The following is a 23,034-nucleotide window of genomic DNA, read 5'->3' on the forward strand; positions in this document are numbered from 1 at the left end:
ATTGTTTAAACAAAATTAGGCAGGTGCATAAATTTGGGCACTGTTGTCATTTTATTGATTCCAAAACCTTTAGAACTAATTATTGGAACTCAAATTGTCTTGGTAAGCTCAGTGACCTCTGACCTACATACATAGGTGAATCCAATTTTGAGAAAGAGAGTATTTATGGGGGTCAATTGTAAGTTTCCCTCCTCTTTTATTTTTTTCTGACGAGTAGCAACATGGGGGTCTCAAAACAACTCTCAAATCACCTGAAGACAAAGATTGTTCACCATCATGGTTTAGTGAAAGGATACAGAAAGCTGTCTCAGAGATTTCAGCTGTCTGTTTCCACAGTTAGGAACATATTGAGGAAATGGAAGACCACAGGCTCAGTTCAAGTTAAGGCTTGAAGTGGCAGACCAAGAAAAATCTCGGATAGACAGAAGCGAGGAATGGTGAGAACAGTCAGAGTCAACCCACAGACCAGCACCAAAGACCTACAACATCATCTTGCTGCAGATGGAGTCACTGTGCATCGTTCAACCATTCAGCGCACTTTACACCAGGAGATGCTGTATGCGAGAGTTATGCAGAGGAAGCCTTTTCTCCGCCCACAGCACAAAAAGTGCCGCTTGAGGTGGGCTAAAGCACATTTGGACAACCCAGCTTCATTTTGGAATAAGGTGCTGTGGACTGATGAAACAAAAATTTAGTTATTTGGCCTTAACAAGGCGCGTTATGCATAGAGGAAAAAGAACACAGCATTCCAAGAAAAACACCTGCTACCTACAGTAAAATATGGTGGTGGTTCCATCATGCTGTGGGGCTCTGTGGCCAGTGCAGGGACTGGGAATCTTGTCAAAGTTGAGGGACGCATGGATTCCACTCAGTATCAGCAGATTCTGGAGACTAATGTCCAGGAATTAGTGACAAAGCTAAAGATGTGCCGGGCTGCATCTTTCAACAAGACAACGACCCTAAACACTGCGCAAAATAGCCATCTCAGTCCCCAGACCTGAATATAATTAAAAATCTGTGGTGTGACTTAAAGAGAGCTGTCCATGCTCGGAAGCCATCAAACCTGAATGAACTAAAGATGTTTTGTAAAGCGGAATGGTCCAAAATACCTTCAACCAGAATCCAGACTCTCATTGGAACCTACAGGAAGCGTTTAGAGGCTGTCATTTCTGCAAAAGGAGGATCTACTAAATATTGATTTCATTTCTTTTTTGTGGTGCTTAAATTTATGCACCTGCCTAATTTTGTTTAAACAATTATAGCACACTTTCTGCAAATCCAATAAACTTCATTTCACTTCTCAAATATCACTGTGTGTGTCTCCTATATGATATATTTAACTGACATTTTTTATCGTAACAACCAACGATTTATACAGGAAAATCATGACGATTAACAAGGTTGCCCAAACTTTCGCATCCCACTGTATATACAGAGGCATAAAAGGCCTTTTCTGTCAGGTGAGTGCCTAATTTTTGGGGCCTCTACTCTAGCGGCCTACAGTAAACTTTTTTTACAGTGACCGCCTAATGTACCTTCAGGCATATAATCACTAGTTCTTTTCTGTCAGATGAATGCCTAATTTTTAGGGCCTGTACCAGATAACAGTAAAAATTTTATCCAGTGACTGGCTAATGTACCTCATGCCACATCATCACAAGTTCTTTTATGCAAGGTGAATGCCTAATTTTTGGGGCCTATACTGTCCTACAGTAAAATTTTTAGCTAGTGACCGCCAAATGTACCTCCAGCCACATAATCACTATTTCTTATTTGTCAGGTGACTGCCTAATTTTTGGGGCCAGTACTGGCCGACAGTAACATTTTTAGCCAGTGACCGCCTAATGTAACTCCAGCCATTTAATGACAATTTCTTTTCTGTCAGATGAATGCCTAATTTTTGGGGCCTGTACTGGCCTACAGTAAAATTGTTATCCACTGACCGTCTAATATACCTCCAGCCACATAATTACTTGTTACATAAATAGTATATTAATCGATAGATGACAGGTACGCAAAATTGAGTCCTTGACATTATCAATATCAAAAACTGGTTGTTGATAGTTACTGAAAATTTCTGAAGGAGTACCATGCTTGCCAGCAACTCCTATATTTGGCAATCGTTCCATTCTCTCAAGCTGCAATTTTCCTCGAATCATATGTCAAGTTGATCCACCTTTCCGATCCATTGAGACAAAGATGGAAGCTCAGAGGACAACCAAAAGAGTGGAATTAAGAGGCGAGCTGCACTGAGGAGATGTTTGAAGAGAGGAAGAGGTTCTATAGCAGAGTTGGTGGGGGAAAATCCCAACAATGCCTATTGTGGTAAAATCGGTATTGAAAGATTACAAATCTTATTGCACATATTGAAAATCTCCGACCACCAAGCCTGAATCAGCGAGCAACTCCACCAAATATGAAGATATGATCCTTTCTTCTTGTTACATCTCCAACAGGTATCTGTCACGACCGCTATCCCAGCAGCAGTCGTGTCGCACCAGACGGAGGGGAAGGGGGACCCTTATCTACGGATGGGAATAGTATGGCCACCCCTGACTAACCCTAAGCTGGCACCTGTCTGCCCTGATACCCTAGACGGGGTGTGAACCCGTGCGGCGAGCAGGATGCCTAAACCCTCAGTCACCCTAACAAGCCTAGAGTGGGGAAAGGCCGATGGGAGCACTAGTCACCATCACTCATGTCTAGGAAAACAGCAGGGGAAGACAGCAACAAACAAACTATAGCAGAGATAGACTTATCCAGTCACGAGCAGAGAAGGCGATCCCAATCACGACAGTCCACGCCGGACAAGAGCTCCACAGCAACACCATCAAACGATCTCCTTCAAAGGTCAGAATAGAACTGGAAGTAAGGACTATATCTGGCAATGACTGCAAGTGAAACTGAAACTAATATAGTAGCTGGGAGTGGCAGACAGGACTCACCTGAGAAGGATGCCTACAAACTCCCAGTCAGGACAAAAAGGTTCACAAGGCAAAACCCGGATGACATACCCTGAACCATGGAGCAAACTCACAAGCTATCGCGAATAGCAAGTCGCTGCGACCTTCTCCTCCCAGACCTGTCTGGATCAGTCACAGTCGTGACAGTATCCCCTTCATTGGCACTATATAAACATGTGACATCAGGGGTCTTGTACCATCTAGCTAAAATCTTATACCCATTCTCCTGTGTTCTGACATATCTGAACATCGTATGAGGCATCAGGATTGGAACAGCTGTGTTATCTCTGGAGGAGTAAAAGAGACACCTAGATTTCTCTCCCACAAACTAATAAAGGCTGGTTTAGGCATAAAAATAGGGGTGCATAATCTCATATATTTGGGAGATCAACTTAATATGAGTCTTCTGCTCTGTAAATAGACTCTCAAGCCAAGTCAGTGGGCGCAATAGGGCTTGTATAGGGCTTGTTTAGAGATAAATGACCGTAAAAACGAAGTCAAAGGGAGAAAGAATATACCTTCAGGGAATAGTTGTGATATAGCCTCTCCTCCCAAAACCTTCTCTCCCTCACTGAATAAGGTTATGACTGGTTATGTAGAGTTTGATATAGAGAGGGGAAGACTTTCTCGCATAGTTGGGGGGGCATGGGCTAAAATGTCTTGTATTTGGATTAAAGGTGATGGTAGAGAAATAGCAAAAGGGGACTCTTCAAGCCAATTCCAAGCAGACAGAGTGGCTTTAACTATCAGGTTTGGTGTTCTATTCTCATATAAGTATTCCTTCCTACCCACCAAGAGCCCTGATAATAGTGACTCAAAGCTCGCTTGTTCCATTGGGACCCATGCTCTATTTGGGCATCTAGTGAGCCAATTAACTATCTTTGATATGAGAATGGGCCTCCCGTACATCTCCGGGTCGGGGAGGTTGATCCCCCCCAAAAGACTTGGGTTTGCTGAGGGTGGAATAGGCAATACGCACCCTCCCTCCAGCCCATATAAAGACTCGGATTCGCTTTCTCATTGTGGTGTAGTATGTTTTCGGTATCAGTTTTGCCCTAATGCATTCTGAATGGAAAAGGGTCCGCATAGAATGCATCAGTTTGCCTCCGATCAGTCTCCATTCTGCTCTGGAGGCGGACACTAAAACGCTGCCTGCAGCGTTTTGCTGTCCGCTTGATGAAACTGAGCCAAATGGATCTGACACAATCTGGCACAATAGAAACTGGATCCATCTACCATTTACTTTCAATGGAGTTCATGACGGATCCGTTTTGGCTATGTTACAGATAATACAAACAGATCCGTTCATGACGGATGTATGCGGTTGTATTATTGTAACTGATCTGTAACTGAAAGTAGCCTAATACTTGCTGTAGATAAATTACTTTGGGCAGTATAAGTGATGTGACAATATTTTTCCTGCCGAACCAGAACAGCATGAAATGTATTAATGTGTTTAGCTGGTCTGTTATCAATTGTAAGAGAGGCATATAATTAAGTCGGAATAGAGTTGATGGGTTAGGACCTATTTTGACACCAAGATAGGCAATATATGGCGTGTCCCAGTTAAAGGGGGAGTTAGCTATTAAATCCTGTTTGACCGAGTCAGAGAGGTCTAAACTTAATATATGGAATTTATTCATGTTGATTTTGAAGTCTGAGAAGGAGCTTAATTGTTCAAGAATACACCCCGAATAAAGCCCACCTGGTCTGAGTGGATCAGGTGTGGTAGTAGCCACGACAAACAAGTAGCTAACATTTTAGCTAGTAATTTCAGGTACAGATTTAGCAGGGATATTGGGCGATAGTTTGCACAGCTGGATCTGTCTTTCCCTTCTTTTGGAATCAATGTAATATGGGCTCTGGTCATGTCATCTGACAGGGGGACACTGTTTAATGCGCTGCATCATAAACTTAGAAGCCTTATCCCCATGAGCATAGTATTTGAATTGGGAAAAAAAAAACTGTCTGAATTAGTATTCAGCAAGTTTTCCAAGGAAGTTCTCAAGTCTGTGAGAGCAGTCAGGATTGTTTATGTAGTTTTTCCAGCTTTTGTATTTAAGATTGAAGTGCATCCATTTGGGCTCTTCTATCTTTTTTGTGTTTAGCTCCCATAGATATAAATTGTCCCCTCATATATGCCTATATCCCATAAGGTATGGTGTGAGGTCCCCGGTATGGAGTTAAGAGAGAAAAACTCCTCAAGTAGCTTTTGCGCTCAAGTCAAGTGCTCTCCAGGGGATATTACTTGATCATTTAAACCACATCGAAATGAACGAGGTGCCATGGGAGGTGTTAGTATGGTAAGGAACACAGGAGAATGGTCAGACAAGTGCATAGTGCCTATATATGTTCGGGTGCATAATTGAAAGTGTTCTTTGGATATAAATAGATAATCGAGCCTCTGGTAGGAGCCATGGACTGATGAAAAGAAGGTGTAGTCATGCGTGGAGGGATTTAGGACTCTCCAAGCGTCTAATACTGACCAATATTGTAATTTTTTTTTTTGTGCTTTGGTGGATATTGCGGATTTCTTGGAGGTTGAGTCCAGAGTAGGTTCCAATGTTATATTAAAATCTCCCTCAAGCACCACCACTGCCTCATTGTATGATTCCAACTGTGCAAGTACCTCATCAATCCATGCTATCTGATTAACATTAGGAGCATAAATATTAACAAAAGCGTACACCTGGTTAGCAATAGATCCCTTAAGTAGGATCTATCTGCCTTCTATATCTTGAACACGGGAGACATATGTAAAGGGAAAACCCTTCCGGATCCCGATGCTCACACCCCTGGAGGCCGAGGAGCCAGAAACAAAATTATACCATTGCGAGAATAAAGAATAGGAGAGGTTCGGGTACCTATCAAACTGGATCTGTGTCTTTTGTAGCATAAGGACCGAGCATTTCTCAGTCTTCAGATATGAGAAGATTTGGCTACATTTGGAGAGGTAGTTGAAACCCTTCACATTAAAGGACGCAACAAATATGTCTGCCATAATTTTTTAAATATAAAAGGAGTAAATGCATATGTTCCCTAAATGATCTGTCAATGTATTTGAGTCCTCTCCCAGGGAACCTAGCCTCTCAAAACTATGTCTTCCTGTTCAGGGGTCAAGAGAGAGCATCAGTACCTGTTGTGTAAAAAAGAAGTATGAGCACATAAAACAAAACAAACAGTATATTGGAAATAAGAACAAGTTTTGGAAAAATTGGGAGAGCACAGGGATGTAGCTATAGGGATTGCAGAGGTAGCAGTCACTACTGGGCCCAGGAGCCTGAGGGGGCCCAAAAACCCTTATGCCACATAAGAAGACACTGGTATTATAGAAAGTGCATGCTTAGAGGGCTCTGTCATAGATTCTGCAGTGGGGCCCAAAATCTTCAAGTTACACCTCTGGCTGGAGGGAAGGGGTTAGGTCAAGAAATTGTCATGGGGGGCTGAGGGTTGCCATTTCAATTTTTTCCTTAGGCAGCATGAAGACTATGTACTCCCCTGCCCCTGGCCACAAAGCACTGGGGGAAGGGGGCTTAAGCTGAACTCTTGGACCAGGGCCCTTGAGTCGTTAGCTACGCCCCTGGTAGAGCAACTAGGCTCATTGAACATATTGGGGGTAAGGTAAATACCGATAGGTTTACCCTCAAGTAATCAGTGAACTATGGATCTCACCCTGTATTCGGGGCTGAGTGCTTTTAACTTCTAGGGCCCCGTACCCCGCCCACAACAATCCTCAGGCATGCAAATAAAAGGAAAAATAATATGGGTAGAAAGAAAATAATATAAAATACTTGTGGAGGAGAGGAGGCCCAGGCACTGGGGTATATATCATAGCTTGTAGATCTAAAAATTAATTTGAACTTAGACAAAGAACGGTGAGCACTTATGTAAAGTGGATGGTATCATCTCCAATTAAGTTCTGTGGATTCGATGAGAAGGTAAAGTGTCTCTTTTTATTGATAATGCAAAGATAGTCTCCTTGGGGTTGACGACTAGTGATAGACGTATATTGGCCGGGACGATTCGCGAACGTGATAAAATGTTTGTGAATTGCAAGTTTGCATCGGGCCCCATTCAGTTTAATGGCAGGCGAACTTGAAAAACCTTCAGGTCATATTTGCAGCCACCAAAAAATTACTAGAAGTGCACAAATCGTCCCACAACATGGACAGTGACATACCAGAGGGGGATCAATGGCAAAAATGTACACAAAAAAATATGTATTTTAATCAGGGGCCATTTTTATGCATTTAAAAGAAAAACTCTCAAAAATGTGCCCTGCTGGAGCCTAGAAAATGTTTATTTTAGGCCACTGGAGTACAGGCCCCAAACATTAGGCATTCACTGGCCAGAAAACATCAAGTGATTATGTGGCCGGAGGTATATTAGACAGTCGTTGGATATCAATTTTACTGCAGGCCAGTACAAATACATGTCAAATACATATGTTTAAAAGAACTAAAAATATTTAAAAAAAAATGAAAAAAATGGCTAACGAAACCCCCCTCTTGAATAAACCCCAAATGCTAATAGAGAAAATTCAATAACACGTTGTCGTCACAGGTGTTGAATTCCTCCGAGCCCCCAACAATTAAGCATTCACCGTACAGAAAAGATCAAATGATTATGTGGCTGGAGGTATATTAGACGGTCAATAGATATAAATTAAACTGCAGGCCCCAGTGGACTACAGGCCCCAGTGGACTACAGGCCCCAAAAATTAAACATTCACCGGAGAGAAAACATCAAGTGATTATGTGACTGGAGGTACATTAGGGGGTCACCGTACAACAATTTTACTGTTGGCCAGTTACATTACAGGCCCCAAAAATTATGCATTCAACGTACACAGAAAATCAAGTGATTATGTGGCTGGAGGTATATTAGATGGTCGATGAATAGATGGATCTGTATAGCTGCGGTAACTCAGCAGAACCTCACACTACTGCTGCACAATACAAATGCACTATATAGAAAGTATATTATAGGTATATCACACCCAGCCTCAATCAGTTTTTTTGGGGGGCAACTGGTATATCACACCAGTTGCAATTAGTTGTTCCAATAGCGTTTGTCCCTCTGTATAGCTGTGGTATCTCAGCAGAACCGCACACAACTGCTGCACAATACAAATGCACTATATAGAAATTATATTAAAGGTATATCACACCCATGCCTCAATCAGTTTTTTTAGAGAGGCAACTGGTATATCACACCAGTTACAATTAGCTGTTCCAATAGCGTTTGTCCCTCTGTATAGCTGCGGTATCGCAGCAAAACCGCTCACAACTGCTGCACAATACAAATGCACTATATAGAAGTCATATTATTGGTATATCACACCCCTGCCTCAATCAGTTTTTTTTGGGGGGCAACTGGTATATCACACCAGTTGCAATTAGTTGTTCCAGTAGCGTTTGTCCCTCTGTATAGCTACGGAATCGCAGCAGAAATACACACAACTGCTGCACAATACAAATGCACTATATAAAAATTATATTATAGGTATATCACACCCTGCCTCAATCAGTTTTATTGGGTGGCAACTGGTATATCACACCAGTTGCAATTAGATGTTCCAATAGCGTTTGTCCCTCTGTATAGCTGCGGTATCGCAGCAGAACCGCACACAACTACTGCACAATACAAATGCTCTATAATATACTTTCTATGTTAGAAAGTATATTATAAGAATATCACACCCCTCAGTATGTCACACCTATCGATAGCACACCTATACCAGTCCTTAAAAGGACTTTTATGGCCCTATTAGCTAGCGTTTGGACTCCCTAAGAGTCTGTCCCTGCTCCACACAGCAACCTCTTCCGACACTGGCAAAAGACTGAATGTAAAATGGCGGCCAGATCGGGTTTATTTTCAGGGTAGGGGGTGTGTCCATGTGCTGAAACATCTCAATTGGCTTTCATGTCCCACCTGATGGATGTGTGATGGGTCAAAGTTCGGCGCAATGCAAAAGAATATGGCACTGGCGGACATCGCCATATGTTCGCATGTTCGACGAATCGCGAACTAGGAAAGTTCACAGTGAAATGACCGCCGGGCGAACCACAAGGCCATCTCTATTGTCGACGAAGCACCTTTCTTGCACCTCTGGGGTTTTGGGGAACGAGGTGTTTCCCAGGGAGTGACTATAGGCAGGCCTGGGAGTGTGGAAAAGTCCTGGGCAGTTTAATAATTTTTTATCGGCAGCGGGGACAGCTTGAGGTGGTCAAACACTTTGTCCAGGTCACTGTATGATGAGATAGACATGCGGCCTGCTTCATGGAGGAATGATATAAACCAATTGGGAAATTCCACCTATATATGATTTTTTGAGAGCGAAGCCAGTCAGTGAGCGGTTTTAATGCCCTGCGTTTCTTCAAAACAGACTGTGCCAGGTCCTGATAGATATTGATGGGTTGGTCTTCCCATGTCAATGATGGGGTATTTCTGGCACATGTGTTGATTGCTTCTTTAACAGGAAAGTGTAGAAACTTGCAAATGACATCCCGGTGGGGGAGGGGGGGATCAGTAGGCTGCGGTTTCGGGCGAAGAGCCCTATGTGCTCTTTAAATGATTACCTCATGAGTGGAATCTGAGCCCAGCAAGGATAAGCAGATCTGGACTACCGTTTCAGGTAATTCACTAGGGGCAACAGATTCAGAAATGCCCCTGAAGCGCAAGCCTGGGGGATTCATCCCTTCCCCGCTCTGTGCAATCTGTCGCTTGTTGTTTCTGACCTGAGATGCGCGTTGCTTGCGGCACCATCTTGGATTCCCTTGCGATGTATGTGAAAGCTGCTTTTTTGATGAATTTCTCCATCTCTCTGGCCTGACGGGAAGCTTTAGTGTGACCTGGAGGGTCTGCTGCTTTCGGGCCACCAATCCTTACCATAGTGAGTTCAGTAGGCTTTGTTAAACAGTCTGTGAGGGTATATTAAGTAGTGGAGCAGCGCTTCACACTTCCATCTCACTCTGGCGCAGGCTCCGCCCCCACTCAGCTACTATTCTGATGCTTTCACCCGCCTAATGCCACACATCTGATGCCAAGTGCTCTTTCTTACACCCACCATCATCAGCGGGTACTGTTAGTGCCATCCACCTCCCCACTCTGTCACCGGGTCACTCTGTGGTCTCCTGATGCTGCTGTCACCTCCACACTATGTCACCTTGCCACTCTGTGGTCTACTGATATTGCTGCTACCTCCACACTATGTCATTGGGCCACTCTGTGGATTTCTCATGCTGTTCCCACCCTCCCCACTTCATGACTGGGCCACTATTTTGCCTTTTTGGTCTGGTTGACATCATCATTTATTTGACTCTTCTTCTAGTCTGTCAGAAGGAAGAAAAAATGAGACACGCAATGGATCCTGTGTGTGTAGCAGCTGTAAGGCCTGTATGGTCCCATCAGAATTGGCTTGTGATTTGGTAGCCAAAAGCAGGAGTGGGTACAAAACACAGAAGACTTGCAAATATTCCATTCACGTGTCATCTCTGTTTTGGATCCACTCCTGTATTTTTTGGCATTAGCAATACCGATGGATTACTGACCAAATGCTGACCAAGTGAAGGCGTATGCTCAACAGACAGGATCAGTTTTTTTGAGGTTATTGTTCTGACGGATCAGAAGAAGGGCAAAATAATCAGTTTTGTAAACACAAACTTACTGCTGACACCCTCTCCACTCTGTCAGGGGGCTCTACTTGTATAAGCGTTTAATACAACAGGTTCTATAGACATCTATGTGGAATCAGCTGACAACGGTGTAAAAGAAGTGCGCTCTTTCACGCTATAGTAGGATCTTGGGCCTCTGAACTGTTCTTTATACCTGACGCTAGCATCAACCTGTAAGGCTGAGTTCACACTTGAGTTATTTGGTCAGTTTTGGCCCCGTAACTTCCCGCAGAAGTGAAGTGTGCAGTGATTCTAAGACCTACACCTGTCATCTGCGTGTCATACTGGCTCACAGTATTGTTTCACTACCACAGCAGACTCACTATGTATGTTGCTGCAAGGCACAGTGTTCTACGCCACTATATAGGCTCTCTGCAGCCAGGAAATAGCTGATTTTTAACGAGATTCGCCACAAATTAATTCAGATCGAATATTTTCAGAAAATTCTACGAACCGACCGAATCAAATTTTTGAGAAATTCGCTCCTCTCTAATAATAATTATAGGGAAGAGTGAGATAAGAAACATGGAATCCATGTCCGCTAAAGGAACGGGAAAGCGGAGGGTATAGGCATCATCATAACATTATTTTTCCAGATTCTTGTCCTACAAGTACCTAGGAGAAGAAATTGTGCTGCAAAGGAGGAAGGATAGCTGTGTGGGGAGGTTTCCTCTGCATTGAGTTGCTTATATTTTCTACATTCTGGGTTACAGCTGTAGTGGTCTCCTGGTTGGACCCTACAGCTGTCACTCAGAGCAGAGAGAAGGGGTGTTGAAACAGCTCAATTTAGGTGAAAGAGGAGCACTTCACAATGAAACTCCACCTCCTGTGCACTAGCAATAGCAGAATCTGCCAGAAGTAAAGTTCATATTCAGATTACACCTGATATTAAAAGCACAACAAAAAGTATTTTTGTACTACTCGCCCAGTACCGTCTTAATGCTTTCAGCAGTTTGGCACAGTCAAAACTGCTGATAGACTCTATTTCAATAAATAAGAACTTCATACCCTGAGTGTTCAGTCAGAGCTCCATATTTTGCCCTGTCTAAATACATTGGTAAATCACCCTTACTGTTTCATGCAACCAGTTTAATATCCCTTAACTTAAAAGGGTTTGCCCATCTTAGACATTGATGGCATGTCACTAGGATAGGATTGGGTCTCAGAGGTTGGACCGATTTCTATCTACATTGATGCATATCCTAGTGACATGCCATCAATGTTATATACAGTTGCAAGAAAAAGTTTGTGAACCCTTTGGAATGATATGGATTTCTGCACAAATTGGTCATAAAATGTGAGTTGATCTTCATCTAAGTCACAGCAATAGACAATCACAGTCTGCTTAAACTAATAACACACAAAGAATTAAATGTTGCCATGTTTTTATTGAACACACTATGTAAACATTCACAGTGCAGGTGGAAAAAGTATGTGAACCCCTAGACTAATGACATCTCCAAGAGCTAATTGGAGTGAGGTGTCAGCCAACTGGAGTCCAATCAATGAGATGAGATTGGAGGTGTTGGTTACAGCTGCCCTGCCCTATAAAAAACACACACCAGTTCTGGGTTTGCTTTTCACAAGAAGCATTGCCTGATGTGAATGATGCCTTGCACAAAAGAGCTCTCAGAAGACCTACGATTAAGAATTGTTAACTTGCATAAAGCTGGAAAGGGTTATAAAAGTATCTCCAAAAGCCTTGCTGTTCATCAGTCCACGGTAAGACAAATTGTCTATAAATGGAGAAAGTTCAGCACTGCTGCTACTCTCCCTAGGAGTGGCCATCCTGTAAAGATGACTGCAAGAGCACAGCGCAGACTGCTGAATGAGGTGAAGAAGAATCCTAGAGTGTCAGCTAAAGACTTACAAACATCTCTGGCATATGCTACCATCCCTGTTAGCGAATCTACAATACGTTAAACACTAAACAAGAATGGATTTCATGGGAGGATACCACAGAGGAAGCCACTGCTGTCCCAAAACAATATTGCTGCACGATTACAGTTTGCACAAGAGCACCTGAATGTTCCACAGCAGTACTGGCAAAATATTCTGTGGACAGATGAAATCAAAGTTAAGTTGTTTGGAAGAAACACACAACACTATGTGTGGAGAAAAAGAGGCACAGTACACCAACATCAAAACCTCATCCGAACTGTGAAGTATGGTGGTGGGGGCATCATGGTTTGGGGCTGCTTTGCTGTGTCAGGGCCTGGACGGATTGCTATCATCAAAGGAAAAATGAATTCTCAAGTTTATCAAGACATTTTGCAGGAGAACTTAAGGCCATCTGTCCACCAGCTGAAGCTCAACAGAAGATGGGTGTTGCAACAGGACAACGACCCAAAGCATAGAAGTAAATCAACAACAGAATGGCTTAAACAGAAGAAAATATGCCTTCTGGAGTGGCCCAGTCAGAGTCCTGACCTCAACCCGATTGAGATGCTGTGGCATGACCTCAAGAAAGCAATTCACACCAGACATCCCAAGAATATTGCTGAACTGAAACAGTTCTGTAAAGAGGAATGGTCCACAATTACTCCTGACCGTTGTGCACATCTGATCTGCAACTACAGGAAACGTTTGGTTGAAGTTATTGCTGCCAAAGGAGTTTTAACCAGTTATCAAATCCAAGGGTTCACATACTTTTCCCACCTGCACTGTGAATGTTTACATGGTGTGTTCAATAAAAACATGGTAACATTTAATTCTTTGTGTGTTATTAGTTTAAGCAGACTGTGATTGTCTATTGTTGTGACTTAGATGAAGATCAGATCACATTTTATGACCAATTTGTGCAGAAATCCATATCATTCCAAAGGGTTCACATACTTTTTCTTGCAACTGTAGGTATCGGTCCAACCTTTGAGGCCCAATCCTATCTCCAGAATGGGGCACCCAAAGAAAGGAGAGAGTAGCCGTGCATATGCATCCATTCTCTGTTCACCACTATGAGAGTTAAGAGCCAATCGCCAGCTCGTAATCTCAAAGAGGTGAATGGAGTAGTGGCCGTGCTTGTGTAGTAAGATTTCCAAATTTCCATTCACTACTAGGGAACTTCTGAGAAACAGCCAAGCACATCCTATTGTGTATTTTCGGAATTCCTAAACAATGAATGGAGAGCATAGCACACATTCGCTGTGTGCCATCCTTCACTTCTGGGGCCCCGTTCATGTAGGTAACAGCGAATCCCAGATGTGGGACCCGCACTTTTCTTACATTAATGGCATATCCTAGCGATGTATAATCAATGTCTTAGGTGGGAATATCCTTTAAATTATGTATATCCTCCATTTCTTTCTGCATCAGGGACCTAGAATATCTGGAATTACATTCTTTAATATCTGCAGCATTATTTATATCACTAGATCTGAAGACCGATGGATGTTTTTTTCAATGCTTTATGATATTTTATGATAATTATTCAGAGCATAATAAACTTAAAATACTTGAAATACTTAGCAATCCAAGAGTTAAGTACCCTTTCCTTTTGAGTGCAATCAAGAGATTTCGTCAGCATTTACTTCTCTGACAGAACATCAAAGGTTTTTCTATTCTGTTCATTAGTGGCTCTGACAAATCTAAGTAACTTCCTAATTGAGTTTCTCAAATTTGATGAAGATCTGTTTGCCTGGCACAAAAAAAATGGGATAATAGATGGACTGAGACACACAGCTTGATTAATGTCATTCAGTAGGGTGCGTCACTAAAGTCCTATTGACACTGCCCAATTCTCTAGTTACCACATCTAAGCAAGTTCATGAGCAGACCAGACTCTGTATTTAATGTGCCTATCACTTCCTCCAGAATAGATTTGGAGGAAATAAGCACACACAGAGATTTATTAGCCTAATAGTTTCTCTGCGTTATCTGAAAGAAGTAAAATATGGGTATTTGCAGTAAGTCTCTCAAACACAAAATGATATAGAAATAAAAAAGGGAATTTGAGCTGGGTTAACCGAACTTTCCCCACCAGGACAGATTTATTAACATACTTATTAGATGCATATTGCCAAGTTATTTTCAAAAGGGGGGCATTGTTCTTTTTGAATAAGGTCTTGGTGGCAATTAATGTCTATTACTGAGGAAACAGCAGCCCATAGGGCCACATAACCATTCAGCTCCATACAGAAAATTTGAACAGGGCTCAGAAAGGTCTTCAAAGCAGACATCCATCATGTTGGTAAATTATGACCAAATGACATTAAAAAAAGGAACAAACACATGATCATTATTGTTGATCGAGCACCAAAGTGCTCGGGTGCTCTGGTGCTCGAGTAGAACACTTTGGGATGCTCGGGTGCTCTGTAGAGCACAATGGAAGTCAATGGGAGAACCAGAGCATTAAACCAGGCACCCCTTGCTCTGAAGATGGGAGGGTGTCTGGTTCACAGGAAAAGGTCAGAAATTAATGGAAACACCACTGAAATGGTTCGGGAACAGTATGGAGAGGATGTCTGGATGCATCTTGGACTCCCAGGTCGCTGCTGGGAACGATGTTGTCTGAGTAGTATGCCACTTTTACAGACTGACAATAATACACACAAAACCAAAGATAAAATCTATTTTAGAGGAAAAATTGTTAGGAAACATTCTTTCCTGTATATTTACTTGTATATAAAGTGCAAGTGATGCCAAAAATTACCAGGAAGAGGCACTCTGGTACAACCTGTATATGACATAAAGAAGGACCTCATTCACATTGTGGTACAATTGTTCAGGTAGTGGGACTCCTACACTCATAAAGCCTATGCACTAAGTGAAAGGGCTGCCAAAAATTACAAGGAATCGGCACTCCAATACACTCTTTAATACACATAAAGGAGGGCATCATACACAGCCTTGAAAAATTATGATTGATGGCCTGCTGGTGACCCTCTAAAACATTAGGGGCGAGGGCCTGCTGCTGATCTCACCACCTAAAACATTAGGGGTGAGGGTCTGCTGGTGAGCTGTCCCTCTAAAACATTAGGGGTGAGGGCCTGCTGCTGATCTGACCATCTAAAACATTATGGGTGAGGGTCTGCTGCTGAGCTGACCCTGTAAAACATTAGGGGCGAGGGCCTGCTGCTGAGCTGACCATGTAAAACATTAGGGGCGAGGGCCTGCTGCTGATCTGACCATTTAAAACATTAGCGGCGAGGGCCTGCTGCTGATCTGACCCTCTAAAACATTAGGAGTGAGGGCAGCCTAATAAGCATGCTGATATGATGGAGGAGGAGGACGAGAAAAGAAAGATTGAACCATATACCCTTTTTTGTGGTGGAAGGGGTGGATGGGAATGCAGTGTATTCAATACACCATAAAAGCCATATTTAAAGTGCCTTTATGTTCAGCCACTTTCCTCTGGTGGAGTAGAGAAGTCAGGGGAAATCCAGGACTTGTTCATTTTGATAAGAGTCAACCTGTCAGCATTTTTAGTTGACAAGCGAATGCTTATCAGTTATTATGCCCCCAGCAGAACTAAATACTCGCTCTGACAAAACGCTGGCGGCAGGGCAGGCCAGCACCTCCAAGGTATAGAGCGCCAGTTCATTCCACGTGTCCAGCTTTGACACCCAATAGTTGTAAGGCACACAGGGATCACTGAGGACGCTGACATGGTCTGCTACGTACTCCTTCACCATCTTCCAAAACGTTTCCCTCCTTGTGACACTAGGCCACGCAAAAGGGTGAGGGTGCTGGTGGGGTGTCATGAAACTGTCCAAGGCCTTGCAGAGTGTTGCCTTGTCTCAGTTGGAACTGCTGTGTGTTCCCCTTGTCTCCCCTCCTCGGTTGCCCAAGGAACTACGTACTCTGCCACCAGTTTAGTCAGCTGGAAATTTTTAGAGCAATTTTTCCACAAGGACCTTCTGGTATTGCACCATTTTTCTAGTCCTCTCCACCACAGGAGTGAGAGATGAGAAGTTCTCTTTGTAGCGGGGGTCTAGAAGAGTGAACAACCAGTAATCGGTGTTGGCCAAAATGCGTATAACGTGAGGGTCACAGGCAAGGCAGCATAATATAAAGTCAGCCATGTGTGCGAGAGTCCCAACAGACAAGACTTCGCTGTCCTCATCAGAAGGATGACTCTCAATCTCCTCATCCTCTTCCTCCTCTTCGGCCCATCCACGCTGAACAGATGGAATAAACCTGCTATGGGTACTACCCTCTGTAGCGGAGACAAATATCTCCTGCTCCTTCTCCTCCTCATCATCATCCAATTTGCGCTGAGAAAACAAACTGAGGGTGGTTTGGCTATCATCCTGTGTACTGTCTTCCCCCATTTCCACCTCTTCCACATGCAAAGCGTCCGCCTTCATTGTGAGCAGTGAGCATTTCAGTAGACACAGAAGTGGGATGGTTATGCTGATAATAGCGGCATCGCCGCTCACCATCTGTGTTGATTCCTCAAAGTTGCGTAAAACCTCACAGAGGTCAGAAATCCATGCCCACTCGTCGCTTGTGAAGAGCGGAAGCTGACTGGAAAGACGACGACCATGTTGCATCTGGTATTCCACTACTGCTCTCTGTTGCTCACAAAGCCTGGCCAACATGTGGAACATGGATGGTGCCTTATACTTTGCCACAGCTCTGCGGCGGTGTGCTGTTTGTCACCTAAGCAAATTAAAGTAGTTTTAGCATGGCCTGTTTCCGCTTCCCCACTGCAGTGCTAGACTGCTTCCAGCTACTGACTGATGGCTGACTGGTGCTGCAAGATGAGAATTCAGAGGTGAAAGTGGAGGAGGAGGTGGAGGAGGAGAACGGGGAGGTTTCAGCCACTAATGTAGGTTATGGCAGAAATCCTGATGGAAGTAGGGCCCGCAATACTTTGCGTCGGTAGCACCTGTGCCATCCCAGGGTTCGACTCGCTCACGGCCTCCACAACGTTCACCCAGTATGCCGTCAGGGAAATGTAGTGTCCCTGGCCAAAAGCACTTGTTCATGTGTCAGCCATTAAGTGGACCTTCCCAATAACTGTGTTGGTCAGGGCACGGGTGATGTTACGGGACACATGCTGGTGTAAGTTGGGAACGGCACACGGCGAAAAATAGTGGCAGCTGGGGACTGAGTACCGAGGGACGTCCACAGCCATCAGGCTACGGAAAGTCTCAGTGTTCACAAGCCTAAATGGCAAAATTTCCAGTGCCAGCAATTTGGAAAGGTGCACATTTAGTGCTATGGCCTGTGGGCGGGTGGCTGGGTATTTGTGCTTTCTTTCAAAGGCCTGGGGTATGGACATCTGTACGCTTTGCTGGCACATAGAAGTGTATGTGCTAGATGATGGTGCTTGTGAAGGTCCAGGTGCAGGGCGGGAGGCTGCGTCTTGGACAGGGGATTGGCCAGCACGTAACACAAGGGAAGAGGAGGCAGTGGTGTGACCCGCAGACACTGATTGTGGACCCAGGCATTTGACCTACCTATTAGGGTGCTTTGATGCCATGTGACGGATCATGCTGGTGGTGGTGAGGTTGCTAGTGTTCACGCCCCTGCTCATTTTGGTACAGCACAGGTTGCAAATGACAATTCTTTTATCGTTCGCACTTTCCTCAAAAAAGCGCCAGACTGCGGAACACCTACCCCTTGGCAAGGGAGAGTGCCGCAAGGCGGTGCTCTGGGGAACATTTGCGGGCCTGTTGCAGGCCCTGTTGCATTGCTGTGGATCCCTCCCCCTCGTACTGCTGTCTTCGTTTGGGTTGCCACATTCCCTAGTTGGGTCAGTGATTTCATCGTTCACCACCTCCTCTTCCACTTCCTCACTATGGTCATCCTCCTGACTTGTTGACCTAACAAGAACCTCACTTATTGACAACTGTGTCTCATCCTCGTCATCATCAACCTCTTGAGACACTAATTGCGGTTGACTTATTGGCAAATGTATCTCATCATCATCATCCACCTTGTGAAACTAATTGCCGTTCCCCGCCGTCATCTTTTTCTGACTGTGGATGCTCAAGAGTTTGGGAATCAGTGCACAAGATCTCCTCATGAACCTCTTCAAGCGGGCTTGGCGAGAGGGCCAAATCAAGGAATGGCGATTAAAAGAGCTCCTCGGAATATCCGAGTGAGGGATCACTTGTTTGCCAAGCCTCCCCATGGTCGGAGGAAAAAGGATCAGGGTGAGGATTCTGTTGACCAGATTCTTGGCTACTGAGACTGGACTTTGTGGAAGACAGGGTGGTGCTTAACCGACTGGAAGCATTATCTGCTGCAATCCAACCAACTGTACCAACTGGTCACACTGGTGTGACTTCGAGAGTGGTGTCCTGCGCCGCCCTGCAAACTGGGACATGAAGCTATTGTGGATGAGAGGATTTCTTGTGCTCTGGCAGAAGGCACAGTTTCACCGCGCCCAGGGCCACGGCCTCTGAGTGAACCATCAGCAACACGGCCACTTCCCCGTCCCTTACTGCTAGCCTTGAGCATATTAAATGGTATATATGCTTGCAAGTATGTCACAAGTACAGAAGCACAGGTTTTGAAAGTGTATGCGCAAATAAATTACACTGAATATCACAGATATTTAGGATGCACTAACGTTATGTAGGAGATATAGCACAGGTAATGTCACTGTCACCAGCGGCGAAAAAATTACACTGAATGTCACAGATAATTAGGATATGCAAACGTTATACAGGAGATGTAGCGCAGGTAATGTTGCTGTCACCAGCGGCTAAGAAAAAAATACACTGAATGTCAAAGATATTTAGGATGCGCAAACGTTATACAGGAGATGTAACACAGGTAATGTTGCTGTCATCATCGGCGAAAAAATTTAACTGAATGTCACAGATATTTAGGTGTCATGCCCCGCTCTGACGATGTGCGGAGGTCGGCCAGGATAGTAGCACGAGTTTAGTGTTTGTTTTGGAGCCGTGCTGGATCCGCCTCTCATCAGGTGCACTGGGTGGGGTCATTAGTTTAAATAGCACACCATTTCAGTGCTCTGAGCGGATTATAGGAATCATTGTGGTCTTGAAAGCTAGGAAGGAAGGTTGTCTGTGTGATTTCAAGTTTGGTTGTTTTGTGTCATCTCTCCCATCCAGGTTCTGTGCGAGCAGGCTGCTCCTATTTCCCCTCTTCACCATCTTAGGGAATTTAGGGTGTTTCAGCCCAGGCACGGGGACACATCATACCTGTCATAAAGGTCTGCATGTGGGCTGAGCAGTGCAGGGAAAGAGGTCAGGGATTAGCTAGGAGGTGACCCTTCCCCTGTCTCTCGCCCAGAGCCTGGTTGGTGGGTTATCTGTGAGTCTGAGTGCAGCGCCCACCATGACATTAGGATGCGCAAACGTTATATAGGAAATGTAGTGCAGGTAATGTCGCTGTCACCAGCGGTGAAAAAATTCAACTAAATGTCACAGATATTTAGGATGCGCAAACTTTATACAGGAGATGTAGTGCAGGTAATGTTGCTGTCACCAGCGGTGAAAAAATTACACTGAATGTCACAGATATTTAGGATGCGCAGATGTAACACAACAGATGTAGCAGAGCTTGTGTCACTGTCAACAGCGGCTAAATAATTACACGCAATTTAGCGCAGGTTGCGCTAATAATATATATTGGAGCCAGGTAAGACAAGTCCTTAAAATAACTTTTGGGTCTCTAACACCTGTTAACACTAAACTCTGCCTAAAAAAAAAACAATTCCTGTCCCTACACTGCAGTTCTCTGACTAAGACTGAGCCGAACCATGTGTCATTGGGTGCTATATACCACCCAATGACGCGTAATGACAGCCAATCACTGTAATGCCAGTAATCAACATGGCTATGGCATTAGAGTGAGTGCCAGTACTTTCCAGCAAGTTTATTGGCTGTGTAGCAGCCAACAAACGTGCGGGGAGGAGACTCGAGCATCTGCGGTATGCCAGACCTAACAGGGGTATTATGCGTGAGGTCACGGTGTGAGCAATAGGTGGGCCGAGGTAAATACAGTTCTGGTTACTCGCGGTTACGTCGTCCCTGGGCAGGCTCGCATAAGTGAAGAGGAGAACGGCAGAAGGATTCTCTGGGGCACACTCTGGTGTAAGAGACACAGGCCAGATGGTGGTTCGAGGCGCCCTTGATGGTCTGTATTAATGTACTTATGGCAAGGTCCCTTGTAGTTGTGACGCCAGTACCTTTTGTATGGAGGTACAACCATTTACTGTAGTGTTAATTGAGGAACTCGAGACTGAGAAAAGAAGGATGAAATCCAGGGTGGAACTTTACTGAAGATAACTCCTGATAACAGTACATCCAAAGTATTAAACAGTCTCTTGGTACAGAGGTAACACTGCTACAGGTCCACTGCTGACAGGTGTAGTGTCTCTCTAGCTATTAAATTATATAAATTTGTAGCCTTACTGGTAGAGGACTTCTAGGCTGGTCCTGGTGATCCCAGTGCAGGTTAGTGAAGTTGCCGGAGGCTGGTGAATCCTTCACTTTGGAATCAAAAGGTCCTTGGCACTTGTAGAGATGGCCATAACCCTTTGGGGGTCTCTTTCTTTAGTATTTTCTAAGTTAATATACTGCTGAGTATGTGGCCCACTTCAGCTCTGGTCTGTAAACTGGCTGAGAGCTCAATGCTGAAGACTGCACACTCCCAAGACTGCTAGACTGCACTGGACACAACTGGTCTGGAACTTTAGACTGACACACCCCCAGACAAGGCCTGAGCTGGACTATATAAATGGGATGTGTTATCTCCCCCTAGTGGTAGGCTCAGTGTAATGCAATCTAAATACACCTGTAAGCAGGGATTATATGTAAAGATGTATTGCAGCATAAAAACAGGCTATATAAGAAATGCAAAGCATAATACAACAACTTTGCAGTACCCACAACCCACCAGGGTAGTGGGACACTGCATGTGCCGCGCTCGAGCATGCCGCACATCGCGATGTGCCGAGCATCGCGATGCTCGAGTCAAAATGGTGTTTATCAATAAATCACAGAAAAACAAAAATAAAGCAGTGAAGCAGGTGCAGAACCCCAGCATTTCTATTCTCTGAATGAATCTCAGAAATGAGCCATGCAAGGCTTGAGTCAAGACTACGGTGCTATTAATCTGTGTTAAGATTTGTCTAGTAGAATTTCCATTGTAACACAAGGGGAAATCAAGAGCTCTGCTTCACTTGTCTCTTGTAGACATCTTTTCTGTGGTCATTTTTTTTTCTTTTACAGTTAGTATTAGGAAATACTAATTTTCAAGATTATGAAGTGTTGATCACATGTTACTGTATGGTCAAAATATTCAAAAATATAATTACTGTACCAAAACATTTCTGCAGCATGGGGCTGTGAAAAAAACAGATTCACAGGATGGACATCCAAACTCTGTACAGTTTCAGGTTGGGATAACCATTATCATTAGAGATGAGCAAATTTTTCAAAAATTCTATCTAGCCGATCCGCTGTATTCTCCCAAAAATTTGCTTCTATCCGAATATATTTGTGGCGAATCGCGATAAAAAACTGCTATTTCTGGACTGCATAGAGCCTTTATATGGGTTTAGAACACTGTGCCTTGCAGTAACATGCGTAGGGAGTGTGCTGGGGTAGTGAAATAATACTGTCGCTATTAGAATCACACTGCACACTTCACTTATTTGGGCAGTCAAGGGGCCAAAACCGACCAAATAACTCAAGAACCACACTCCTTTTACACTGTCGTCAGCTAATTCCACATAGATGTCTACAGAACCTGTTCTATTAAATGCTTATACAAGTGGAGTCCCCTCGACAGAGTGGAGAGGGTTTCAGCAGTAAGTTTGTGTTGACGTCACTGATTAATTTGCCCTTCCGCTGATCCATCAGAACAATAACCCACAGAAAAAGGATCCTGTCTGTGGAGCATACGCCTTCACTCGGTCAGCATTGGCTCAATAATCCATCAGTATTGCTAATGACAAAAATAAACAGGAGTGGATCTAAAACACGTGAATGGAATATTTGCATTTCTTCTGTGTTTTGTACCCACTCCTGCTTTTGGCTACCAAATTACAAGCCAATTCTAATGGGACCATACAGGCCTTACAGCTGCTACACATACAGGATCTGTTGTGCGTCTATTTTTTCTTTCCTTCTGACAAATCAGAAGAAAGGTCAAATAAATGATGATGTCAGCCAGGCCGAAAGCCAAAATAGTGGCCCAGTCATGAAGTGGGGAAGGTGGGAACAGAATGAGAAGTCCACAGAGTGGACCTATGACAGAGTGGTGAGGTGGAAGCAACATAAGGAGACCACAGAGTGGCCAAATGACAGGGTCTGGAGGTGGAAGCAGTATGAGGAAGCCACCGAGTGGCACAATAACAGAGTCTGTAGGTGGCGGATGCAGCAGCAGCATCATGAGAAGGCAACTGAGTGGCACAATGACAAAGTCTGTAGATGGCAGCAATATGATAAGGCCAGCGAGTGGCAAGGTGA

General features: G+C 44.0%; 1 long non-coding RNA gene across 1 annotated transcript; it reads left to right on the forward strand.

Annotated features, from left to right (window-relative positions):
* Positions 1-6,362: 6,362 nt before the first annotated feature.
* On the forward strand, positions 6,363-19,118 carry LOC120993302. Its single transcript, XR_005777202.1, has 3 exons — positions 6,363-6,546; positions 17,989-17,994; positions 19,108-19,118. It is a non-coding gene; the product is annotated as an uncharacterized LOC120993302 (long non-coding RNA).
* Positions 19,119-23,034: the final 3,916 nt, after the last annotated feature.

The sequence above is a fragment of the Bufo bufo genome, chromosome 3 (assembly GCF_905171765.1).
Source record: "Bufo bufo chromosome 3, aBufBuf1.1, whole genome shotgun sequence".
In the NCBI taxonomy this organism is placed as follows: Eukaryota; Metazoa; Chordata; class Amphibia; order Anura; family Bufonidae; genus Bufo; species Bufo bufo.